This window comes from Miniopterus natalensis, chromosome 2 (genome assembly GCF_054644295.1).
Source record: "Miniopterus natalensis isolate mMinNat1 chromosome 2, mMinNat1.hap1, whole genome shotgun sequence".
NCBI lineage: Eukaryota > Metazoa > Chordata > Mammalia > Chiroptera > Miniopteridae > Miniopterus > Miniopterus natalensis.
The window spans coordinates 117,802,817-117,816,138 of NC_142082.1; the positions used below are offsets into that span (position 1 = coordinate 117,802,817).

A 13,322-nucleotide genomic window follows, 5' to 3' on the forward strand; every position below is an offset into this window, starting at 1 on the left:
ACCCCCACACAATCTTATCTACTTGCTCCTTCTAATTTATACACTACCTACCCACATGAGCTTCAAATGACTTTTTTTCCTTTCTTTAAACAACTGTTATGGAGACAAATCTTCCAAAGATAGAGTATAATTAACCTAATATTCTACACTCCATGTAACTGACCCATTTCTCCGTATACCCTCTCCTTTTAGTTTATTCACTCATTTAAAAGATTCACTCTTGAACAGTCTTCATTCATTCATTTCCTAGCAGGTAAGAACTAGCCCACAGTCCCTGCCAACTACAGCTAGTGTTAACCAAATGATCAGACAACTGACTTCATTTCTTCTTTTATTTTAATAATGCCACTCCAGTCAACAATTCATCTTTAACTCACTCACCTCATCAAATATCCAATAATTAAAATTTAATCCCCTGCAAAAATTTTCCCTCCCAGCATTGTAACTTCAAAGGAAAAAAAGGAAAGCACAGGCAAAATGCTTCCAATACACATCACACTTTCGTGAAGTTAGTAAAAATTTGCAAGAAACTTACCAAATTAGGATTCCTGAAAGATAAAATAACTATAAATAGAGGTCATGAATCAGACTGTCTAACAAATTAAGAGCCAGATTCTAGAGAGATCCAAGATGGTAGCAGAGTGGAAGCTACACCGACACTCTCCCAGGACCAAACTGAAGTTACAAATAAAATATAGAAAAACCACCCTGAATAATCAACTGCAACTGAAGACGAGCTGGAGAGCACCCTCATAACCAAAGGAGAAAAGTGGAGGCCACATTGAGACTGGTAGGAAGTGTGGAGGCGCCAGAGGGCTGTCTGGGCTCCCACAGGCAGCAGCTGAAGGTCCGGAGGGATATCTCAGCTGGGGGGGGGGGGGGGGAGTTCCCACTAAGCACTCTGGGGTCTAAACCCCAAGCTGGGCTTCCCAGCCAAGAGCACCAGAACTGAGGAAGGTGCCCACAGAGAGATAGTTGGAAATGCCAGCACCCTCTTAAAGGGCCAGTGCACAAAGTTTTGTGTGTAGCCGCTCACCTTGGGCTCCAGCAGAGTGGACTGGAGCCGTGTGAGGAGAATTGGGGGGAGGAGGGAGCAGTGGCTGAGGGAAGAGATCTCAGAGGGCACCCATCAGGACCCAGTGCTGAGTTATTCCCCCATACTGGAGGGGATGTCTTTTTCAGGCAGACATTTGCCTTCCAAGGAGTTTTTGCCTGGTGGAGAAGTAATTGCCCCACACTGCTGGAAAACCTCTGGCCCCACCCTATGTAGTTTTTACAGCCTGAGGCTCCAAAAGAGACTGATAACAATCAGCCCCCCCACCCTGTGGATTTTCTACAGCCTGAGGCTCATAAAAGACTGAATAACAGCCTCTGGGGGCTTTGAGTTTTTGCCTGACTTGTTTCTGGATGCAGGGCTTAGAAAAGCAGACCTTGGTGCATATATTGGTCCTGTCCAAACACACCCAGGCCCAACAGAGGAAACCAGAAGCTGTGGAGTGCGGAAAACTTTAAATAGGGTACTCAAGGCCAGCTGCAATTAGTATCTGACATTGGCCTGCACCAGAGATCATCCAAAAGACTGTGAGTCCTAGCAGATCGACCTCATACATAGAAACAAATCTAAACAGGAAGCCAAAATGTGGAGACAAAAAACAAGCCCCAAATGAAAGAACAAAAGAATTTCTCAGGAAAAGAGCTAAATGAAAGGGAGATAAGCAATCTATCAGATAGAGAGTTCAGAATACTGATCATAAGGATGCTCAACAGCATGAAAAAAGATAGAAACTATGAAGGAAATTAAGTATGATATAGTAGAAATAAGATTTAAAAAAATTGGCAGGAATGAACAGCAGATTAGGGGTAGTTGATTGGATCAGCAAACGAGAAGACAGGTAGAAAAAAAATCACTCAATCAAAGATCCAAAAAGAAAAATACAATTAAAAAACAAGGGCACAGTCTAAGGGAGCTGTGGGACAACATGAAACATAACAATATTTGCATCATAGGAGTGCCAGAGGAGGTCAAAAGTAAGCAAGGGTTAGAGAACCTGTTTGATGAAATAATGGCAGAAAACTTCCCTAACCTGGTCAAGGAAAAAGCCACACAAGTTCAGGAGGCACAGAGAGTCCCAAGAAAGAAGAAGCCAAAGAGGCCCACACCCAGACACATCACAATTAAAATGCCAAAAATGCAAGACAAAGAGAGAATCTTAAAGGCAACAAGATAAAAGCAATCTGTTACCTACAAAGGAGCTCCCATAAGGCTGTCAGCTGGCTTCTCATCAGAAACTCTACAGGCCAGAAGGGAATGCCATGAAGTATTCAAGGTAATGCAAAACAAGGATCTGAAACCAAGACTACTTTATCCAGCAAGGCTATCATTCAAAATAGGTGGTGAAATAAAGAGCTTTCCAGACAAAAAAATGCTAGAAGAATTTATCACCACCAAACAAGCATTGCAAGAAATGTTAAAGGGCCTTCTGTAATAAGAAGTTTAAATAGAGAGAATGAAAAACATAGGCATAAAGAAATAAAATGGCAATAGATACGTATCTATCAATAATAACCTTAAATATAAATGGATTAAATGTGCCAATCAAAAGACATAGGGTAGCTGAATGGATAAGAAAACAAGACCCAAGTATATGCTGCCTACAAGAGACCCAGCTCAGAACATAAGACTCACACAGGCTGGGGAAAAAACAAACAAACAAAAAACTTCTAGAGGACTTCAAAGGAGAGATCCACAGCAATACAGTCATGGTAGGGGACTTTAACACTCCACCGACTTCACTGGCTAGATCTTCCAGACAAAAAATCAACAAGGAAACAGCGACGCTAAATGGCACACTAGATCAGATGAATTTAATTGACATTTACAGAACATTCCACTCCAAAGCTGCAGAATATGCATTCTCCTCAAGTACACATGGGACATTCTCAAAGATAGACCACGTGTCAGGACACAAAACAAGTCTCTACAAATTCAAGGAGGTTGAAATCATACCAAGCATCTTCTCAAGACATTTACACCATGAAATACTATGCAGCTGTAAAAACAAAGGATCCCTTACCCTTTGAGACAGCATGGTGGGACCTGGAGAGTATTATGCTAAGCGAAATAAGCCAGTCAGAGAAAGAAAAGTGTCACGTGATCTTATTCATATGTGGAATCAAATGAACAAAATAAAGTGATGAATAAAATAGATCCAGAGACATAGAAGCATGGAACAGACTGACAAATCTTTTTTTTTTTTTTTTAAATATATATTTATTGATTTCAGAGAGAGGAAGAGAGAGGGATAGAGAGATAGAAACATCAATGATGAGAGAGTCATTGATTGGCTGCCTCCTGCAGTCCTCCAACTGGGGATCGATCCCACAACCCGGGCACGTGCCCCAACCAGGAATCGAACCCCGATCGCCTGGATCCTAGGTCGACACTCAACCGCTGAGCCACGCCTGGTCGGGCAGACTGACAAATCTTAGAGGGTGGGCAGGGGTGGGTGGGGAGAGATTAACTTAAGAATTTATATGCATAACCCAAGGACACAGACAATAGTGGGTGAAGGCCAGGGTGGAGGGGATCAATTGGGGGGATATTTGTAATACTTAACAATAAAGATAAATTTTTTAAAAAGTAGGGAAAAGACCTGGATAGACACTTATCCAAAGGGGACATACAGATGGCCAATAGACATGAAAAAATGCTCAATGTCACTAATCACCAGAGAGATGCAAATTAAAACTACAATGAGGTATCACCTCACACTTGTCAGAATGGTTACTATCAATAAAGCAACAAACAATAAGTGCTGGCAAGAATGTGGGGAAAAGGCAACCCTAGTGCACTGTTGGTGGGAATGCAGTCTGGTACAGACACTGTGGAAAACAGTATGAACTTCCTCAAAAAATTAAAAAGGGAACTAACTGCCTTTTGACCTAGCAATCCCACTTCTGGGAATATATCCTATGAATTCTGAAACACCAATCCAAAAGAATATATGCACCCTATGGTCATAGCAGTGTTATTTACAATAGCCAAGATCTGGAAACAGCCCAACTACCTATCAGTAGGTGAGTGGATAAAAAAGCTGTGGGACATTTACACAATGGAATACTACGCAGCTATAAAAAGGGAGGAACTTTTACCCTTTGCAATAGCATAGATGGACCTGGATAGTATTATGCTAAGCAAAATAAGCCAGTCAGAGACAGGAAAATACCATATGATCTCACTAATACGTGCAATCTAATGAACAAAATAAACTGACGAACAAAATGGAACCAGAAGCATGGATACATGGAACAGACTGGCAGGAGCCAGAGGGGAGGGGGGGTCGAGTAACTGGATAAACACGTTGACGGGATTAGCTAAAGAACATATATGCATATCCCTTGGACACGGACAATAGTGCAATATTGTGGTGAAGGCCAAAGGAGAGGAGCCGGGGGTAGGTGGAGGCGGGCAAAGGGTGGGGGAAATGGGGAAGTCTGCTGTAATGTCAACATTAAAGATTTTTAATACAAAAAAGATACTTCTTTGGGGGAAAAAAAAACACTACATACTAGGCAGGCAGAAGAGTACCCACAGTTGTGTAGCTATGTGACCCTTAGAAAATTATTTCATCTCTTAGTTGGAATTTTCTCTATTGCAATAAAGAAGATAGGTGGAGCACCAAAGATTTTTAGGGCAGTGGAAGCTCCTCTGTATGATACCATAATAGTGAATACATGCCATTACACATTTGTAAAAACCCATAGAATATATAACACAAAGGGTGAGCCTTAATGCAGGCTAAGGACTTTAATAATAATGTATCCATATTAGCTCATCAATTGTAACAAATGTACAACACTAATGCAAGTTTATAATAATAGGAAAGCTATGTGAAGGCTGTAGGATGGTGAGGGAGCACATGGGAATTCTCTGTACTTTTGACTCAATTTTTTTGTAAACTTAAAACTGCTCTAAAAATAAAGTATATTATTTAAAAAGAGGATAATGAAATAGTTCATAAGAATATTAATTTCTGAGGTGATACACATAAAGGAGTTAAAATACCTAGGTATATTGTAAGTTTATAATAAGTGTTACTATAATTTTATATATATATATAAACTTACACAAATATATATATACACATATATACCTATATATTATGCAAGAGAATGCAGAATTCTGAATGAAAAAGAGCATGTTCTGTTATATACACCATCTCAAAAACACATGGTCAGCTTCAACTCATCACTGGAAAATGATGTACAAAGAACTTGCAGATGATATTATAAAAAAAAGATGCAAAAAGAAAACTATCATTGATAAAGAGTCTGTACAAATGTTATATGCAAAGATAAAAAGGGCCCGTGAGCTTTCTTCCACTTAAGTTTTTCTGGATAGAAGAGAAAAACTGGTTCATTTATCAATGTCACAGTAAATGGGGTAGTAAAATACTTGTCTGTAGTCAACTGGCAAAACAATCATACACAGCATTAAGAACATGCACCAGAACGCAAAGGACACTGGTCTCTGGTTGCTCCATGGACCAGGATATTAAAGGCAATGAATCCCACCAGCTCCTACATGTAAAATAAACACATTGAAGAACAGAACCCTCTTTCTGGGGGCAAGTATCAAACCATCTTGCAAAAGCTTATCTTCCTGCTTTGACTACTATTTCTTTAGTCAAGTACCAAATACTGAGGAGGAAAATGAAATCCTCACAAGAGTCTATAAAGTGAAGAGTCAACCAAATGCATAAGCCATGCAGACACACGTTACTAGCTCTTAGGGAGGGATTATGGTGGCTGGGCGGTAACACTATGTTGAGTCAATTTTACCCTTTCAACTACCATTGCTTCAGAGCCTGGGTAGGGAATGTCCGGCCCAAGGGCCTGAACTCATTTGGTCTGGCCCTGCCAAGGCAACCACAGGCGGGACTCAAAATTCAATAAGTCTAGGAGCTTTTTTTCATAGCTAATTTTTAAGTTGATAATTTTCTATAGCCCATGAATGATGTTAAAAATATCCAAGGGCCATTGGCAGGAAAAAGGTTCCCCATCCCTGCTTTAGCAGGATGGCAGCTAAGAAGAGAGCAAAGTTATTTCTCAGGAGGTTTTTCTTGGTGTCGTTTAGATTACAGTGGCATTTTCTACAAGCATTACGGAGTAAGCCACTGGCTGCACAAACCCCTCCCATCAAGCGCCATTACTCATTTTGTATACTGGCTGGGAATTTTGGACACATGTGCTGGTTCAGAAAACCAAGAAAAATGGACTACGGTCAGCTGTGACAAAATAAGGGAAATGTGAGTGAAGAGGCTTGGGCCCTACTGCCAGTTCTGTGACTTGTTTGTTTGTTCCTTTCTTTTTGTAATTAACAATTATTTATTGAATGTCTACTATTTGCCTTGCACAGCTCTAAGTACCAGGGATATGACCATGAACAGAGTGCTTGCCCTCAAGTCCCAGCTGCAGGAGGCACATAATGAACATATTACACAACACTAAGGGAATCAGCCCCAGAGCGTGCCGGGCAAGCGATTTCTCCAGCTGGCTTTGACAGAGGTCGTCTAGCGACAGACAAGCCTGTGTGTGAATCTTGCTGCCTCTGCTTATTTAACTGAGTGACTACGAGTATCTTTCGTGATAACTGAGTCTCTATCTCCTCATCTGGTAAAATGAACACAATTTTGAAGGGCTGCAAAGAAAAACACAAATCGAATGGCAATAACCAGCTTCACATCTGGCATATAAAGTTCCGGCATTCTTTGACTTTTCTTCCTTCTGTCTCTTCAAAAGGATTCATCTTCCCAAGTTCAATGTCACAAAATGGTTCCTAATTACCAAAATTCAAAAGTCCCCTGTAGGATTTCATGTCTTGGTAGTAACTAAACTTCACAATTTCCCTGCAAAATGACTCTCATGCCTAACACTTCCTCCCACCTCAAATAAAGGCTCAGTGAAAGCCTTTGCAGCTCACACCTAGAGGGCAACAGCCTGCAGGCTTCCTCACTCACTGAACTGCAGCTCACCGGGTTCATGTTCCTGATGCACAACTGTTTTTGTGATGCGCCTATTAAAAAATACTTGAATAGCTCCTATTTCCACTTATTCTCTTTAATAATCAGTTTAACTATCGAAATCGTCAACAATCTAGCTCAAATCTTCCTAGCTGAATATCTATACCGTTTCAGGTCAATTTATAAATATGGTGGGGCAAAAGTAGGTTTTCAGTTGTAAGTATGCGGAACAGAATTTATTCTGGTATTCTTACTTATTAATTATTGTATTATTTTCCATATGAATGACTGTAAACCTACTTTTGCCCCACCCTGTGTTTTATACACACATACACACACCTAGACATACACACTCCCTCCCAAACATTCCTGGAACTCCCTCTTAAGAAAGCACTAAGGAATATTAACCATGAGAGAGAATTACAGCTCTGGCTGGGTAGCTCAGTTGGTTGGCGTGTCATCCCGTACACCAAAAGGTTGTGGGTTCTGTTCCCATCAGGGCACATACCCAGGTTGCAGGTTCAATCCCTGGTCAGGGTGCACACGGGAGGCAACTGATCGATGTTTTTCTCTCACATCGATCTCTCTCTCTCTTCCCCCTTCCCCTCTCTCTATAATAAATAAGCATGTCCTCGGGTAAGGATTTTAAAAAAAGAGTAGGAGAATTATACTATTATGGTTTCAACTTGAATTGTTTTATTTTTATTTATTTTTATTTTTTTTAATATATCTTTATTGATTTCAGAGAGAGGAAAGGAGAGGGAGAGAGAGAGATAGAAACATCAATGATGAGTCATTGATTGAGCCCACAACCCGGGCATGTGCCCTGACCAGGAATCGAACCCCGATCGCTTGGATCCTAGGTCGATGCTCAATCGCTGAGCCATGCCCGGCTGGGCGAATTGTTTTATTTTTTAAAAGTAAAGCATAAGTCAAATTTTTAACTTATTTTTAGTAACAAATTACTGATTATATCAACCATTATATATATCAACTTACTGTCTCACCAAGTGTGTCTTGATGCCACAGCTCAGAACTGCTATTTCACTAAATAGTACCTGAAAACACCAAGAGTTTGAAGTACTGCATTGCACTATGAATATATAGGTATACATCTAATTGTAATATTAATCTTACCTTATAAACTAGATTACTCCCAAAAGACTCAGCCTTCCCTTCTATAGCTATCCAAGTTTTCTGCAGATATAAAAGCCGGTCAACAAATACACAAGCTACCACTATTTGCTTTATATAGCTTACTAGCTTCTAGTTAGTCCGTTATTTAGTTCACATTTTCACACATTTTCAGTAGAGTACAAAGCTATGAACAAAACAGTAATTTCTCCATTTTACATCTGAAAACTGTCGCATAAACTGAGTCTATCAAACTATAAAAAGAGTTCCTCAGAAATAGCCCAATTCTCAACTAAATATTTCTGTCCTAACCAGGGACTACCTGCATCTTCAGCATCAGTAGGGATAACAATTAGAACCAACCAGAGGATTTCCCTTCAATGGTCCTATTTAGAGACTGTTGTAAGTTTGAAGGAGGAATAGTCACTTCCACACACCCAGTGCTTTGCTCTTTGGGAATGTTTGACAATTGTGAACACTGGTCATTTTTCCTAACCAATGACAAGCACATCTTCATTTCACATTCAAGTGTAAATCTACAGGGATGATAAATAAGAAAGGGAAGCAGCCAATAAAACAGGTTCCAGAAGCTGGAAGTGTAGTTTGGTAGCTGTATTGTTTAACCATGCATTATAGTTTAATGAGTGCAAAAGAAAAAGCAACTCAAGAGACAGTCTTGAAAAATTAACGTGTGAGGACCGCCGTTTACGAATAGAAGTAGCATTATTTGATAGGCTTTTTTTAACATCACTGTGTTTATATGTGAAGTATCTTCAGGATATAGAAGTCTTCCTCAAAAAGAAAAAAAAAATCATTTAAAAATATCTAACAGTTCAACTAATTCTTACAAACCAAGATGATTTACATCAAATCATTTAATTCTCATGTCTCTCCAAGACACTAACTATAATCTAGCAGTACTAACCTTAATTAGAGGCAAAGTAAAGGGACAGAGGCAGTGGTAACATTCATGATGAAATATCTCTATAATACCAAAATATTTCCATTATCAAATTATCATATACCTAAATTTTGACCATGACATTGATATTTTAGGAAGAGAATAATATTTCTTCTGGAATACATTAAAATATAATAGAATAAGGGTACTGGATAGAAAAATGAATGTGGCTAGTCTACTCATAATAGATTGTGTTTTTCCTCCCTGAATTGTCTCTCAAGTCGCATTTTCTATAAATATCAGACCTGCTGTGACCTCTTTTCCTAAACATCCAAAGCAGAAGCTGCCTGAAACATACCTGGAATATATTGTCCTAAAGCCTAAGCTCCTTGAAATGTATCAGATGATACTGAGGGTGGCCAGTGGCAAGAGGGAGTGCTCTGATCATTCAGGGGCAGCATCCAGAGCAGGTGGAAAAACCTCAACAGGAGGGATGGCTCTATGGTAGGTCTAGGTCAAGGATGGCCCCAGAACCAGGACTCCCAACCCGAGCAAAGCTTCCTTAAAACCCATCCCAAGTGCTACTGCAGAGCTATCAGACTTCGAGGTGAAGGTATCAGCTCAGATCAAGTTGACGAGGGCAGCTTCTCCCCAGCTCCGTGAGCATCATTAAGCCTCCCAGATTTAGTTGAAGCCCAGCGAGTGTAGGAGGAAACAAAACAGGCTAAAATTGAATGGCTGACCAAGTGGGATGGAAGGCTCCATTATACCAAATTTCATTCAAAGAAGATAAAGTGGGTCATTCACAGGCAGCTGGGTTTCTGGCCTGGAAGCCACACATATTTACATGAGCAATGGGCCAAAAAGGCAGTTTGCAGGTACCAAAAAACAATGTCCAATATCCTTATAAAAACATGTTAAACTTACTCAGTATTTAATTTACCTAAAACGTAAACACATTCAGATGCTATTATTCCTCTGTCAATGATATTCCCCCCAAAATAATATAACTCAGTATTACTAAGGGTTCATAAAAATAGGTGCTTATATCACACATAGCTAAAATGTGATAAAATCTTCTGGAGAGCTATTTGATGTATATCAAAAGCCTTTAAATCACAGATACACTTTGGCCTAACAATTCTATTTCTAGATGCTTGTCCAAAGGAAATACCTATAAATACAAAGAGGCGGCCATTCATTTTCACTGCAATATTGTTTATACAAACTGAATTGTCCACCAGCATAAATTTGGTTAACCAAATGTTATTTCAATGAAATACTATGAATCTATTAAAATGATTTTTTAGAAGAGTTTTAAACCACAAGAGATCTTTGTGATCCACGGCTAAATGAAATACGTAGATTTTTAAATTGTAGTTTATGTCCTAATTACATTTTTTTTAAAAACTGAAAGAATATTTTTAAGAGGAAATTAACACTATCTGAATCATTGGATCATTTTACTGCTGGGGTTTCAAAGATGAATGAAAGGGTTGACCCGTCAGTATTTCAAGAATGTTGGGGCAAAAGTACTCATCTGGAGTGGACTGATAAATACAGTGCTGTGTTAGTATCAACTTGTGTCTTGAGAACACAGTGCACTTAGTCTATGGAGAAGGGCGAAAGAAGGTTTCGGAGATGTTATGCTTGACTCTGTAGAAATGGAATAAGCTCCTATTAAGTGACAAGCTGTGTTCCAGGTCTTGGTAATTAAGACAAAGCTCTTGCCCTCCTGCAGTTTACATCCTAGTGGTGTAATGGATACTTTACACAGGAGCAGGTGACACTGGCATTTGGTCTTAAGGACTCTGGTAAAAAATAACACAGGCTAAGGGAAAAGAGTTATACTCTACTGGGGGTAGGATGGGGTGATGTTTGATAAAGCGGTCAAGAAAGGGCTTTAGTGACATTTGAGAAGTGACTTAGGTAAAGGGAGTGAGCGAACCATGCAGAGGTCTGGCTGGTGTGGAGTGCTGGACCTAACAAGACCACCAATCTGGCAGCGGTGGAGGACAAAGAATCATAGGAAATGAGTGTGAGAGGCAGGAGGCAGCAGCTCATGTAGGACCTAGTATGCACTGTGAGAAGTTTGGAATTAATTTTCTTTTTTGGTAGTGCTAACCACAGTTTCAATATTGGATGCCACATGTTGCTCTGACTCATATAATTTCCTTGATGTTAACAAGCAAAGGGCCGAACTGTCTCCAGGAACTGCACAAAATATGGAACACTTCATGAATCTATGTGTCATCCTTGGGCTGGAGCCACGCTAATCCTCTCCGTCTTTTTAATTTCAGTGTATGTGCTGCTGAAGCAAGCACTGAAATTTTTGATTAGGAAGGAATACTGCAAAAGGTTTTAAGTAAAGGTACAAAAAACACTCTTGATTTTGGGTGGAAAAACTGTAGGGGATGTGGAAAACAGGAAGACCACTTGGGAAGTTATTAATACTGCATAGCTAAGAATAAAGTGAGACGTACACTACAGTGGAAGTAGTGAGATGTGATTAGATTTGGAATCTCCTGGAGTCAGGTGGTTGATGGATGGGTATGGATGGATGGGTATAATATAAAAACAAGAGTCAAGGATGACTCAGCAGCTTGCAGCACCTAGGTGAATGCAGGTATCACTTCATCCCATGGGAAAACCAGTGTGAGAAAAAGTGTTGGTAGGAAGGCACACGTGTAGTGGAGTATTCAAGTTCTATTTGATTGAGATGCTAGGGCAAGAGAGATTGGAGAACTAATCAGAAAGACTAGTCAGGAGGCCACAGACCAGGCATTGTCAAGGAAAGAGAACACCAGCTCTCTGGTACCTTGCATGAAAAGAAAATGAAAGGGGAAGACATGCGAGAATGCCAAGCGGGGAAGCAAAAAAGGGGAAAACAAAAAAACCCTTGCATTTTAATCATGTTTTCAATAAAAAAGAAGAAAAAAAATATTAAAAAGCATCATCAAATATAAACATTTAAGACCACTTAAAATAACTATTTAAAATAAGTAACAAGTAACTTGCCTTTTATAAATATTTAAAATATTTGATAGTTTTAAAAATATAAATTATATGTTGCTTTCTCCACCCCTTTGATATTATAGGTAAAAATGTAAGATTTTAAGGTATAAACACAAAATAGCTCATTTCTAATGTATTACATAACTGGAGGTGTTTAGCTTATTTAGATTTCCTGTTATATTACAAGTTTTCATTTCCTGTCTACATCTGTTCATTTGTATGTTTTCCCTTGAAGCTTTAAGAGGTCATCCACACATACTGTAAGAACATTTCAGCAGGAGATAATTAATTTGACAGGATACAGCCACATTTGAGCTCCATTTGGCCAAACGACTTGGTTACATTACACAGCTATACTGGGCTCAAAGACAGGTTAACACCGACGTCTCACCGTAACTCTTCTCCATTCATGATCTCAGTTATTAAGAACATTTTTCAGATATTTTACTAAAATGTCTGAGAAAGTTATGGTGAAGTAAGTGAAAAGTACATTAGAATAACATTTATAATTAACTTATAGGTAAAGTATCCTAGAATTCTACTTTAAAATTATGTAAGTCATTCTTAAATCTTAAAATTAGGTATTTTTAGACTTTAGAATAATGCATATAGTATTTTTGAATCACAAACCAAAGAGAGAAAAAATGTCTATTTTGAATTAAAACAATGAGCTTTCAGCAATCCATTGAATTTATTCATTTCTTCCCTTTATTCAACAAATATTTCTTGGGGACCTATCACGTGCCCAGCACTGTGTTAAACACCAGGATGAAAATGGTGAAAAACAGACACAATCCTACCCCACGGTGCTTCCCAAACCGTAGCTGTTACGAGTCCACACAAACAAGGGCTGTGAATTTCACTGAGAACAGTTGGCCTGACCTAGTTGCGGAACCCAGGGAAGGCTTGCAGAGGGACTGCTGCTTGCTCAACAACCTGAGAGATGAGTATGATTAGCTGGCTGAAGGAGAGACAAGGTGCTCTAAGGGGAGGCCCAGCACCGGTAAAACTCCAGTGGCGGGAAAACAGAAACACTGCTTGGAGCGCAGGGTGAGTGAGACAGAGGGGCAGAGGTGGCCCAGGGTTACGGGAGGAGAGCACGCATGGGTTACAGGCTACGTGAGGGAGTTGGTGGTTATCTGCTTTATAAATATCATTCTCAGGGCAGTGTGGAGAGCATGGGAATGTAGGCAGATTAGTCCAGGCTTTTAAAAAAGAGTGATGAGGTTGATAATGGAGATGAAGATTAG

At 39.5% G+C, this 13,322-nt stretch overlaps 1 protein-coding gene and 1 non-coding gene across 4 annotated transcripts in view; both read right to left on the reverse strand.

Moving 5' to 3' along the window:
- The window catches only part of TMTC2 (transmembrane O-mannosyltransferase targeting cadherins 2), a 374,536-nt gene that overhangs the window by 75,427 nt on the left and 285,787 nt on the right, over window positions 1-13,322 (reverse strand). The window lies entirely within an intron of this gene.
- On the reverse strand, window positions 11,277-11,381 carry LOC148093794 (U6 spliceosomal RNA). Its single transcript, XR_015714101.1, has one exon. It is a non-coding gene; the product is annotated as a U6 spliceosomal RNA (small nuclear RNA).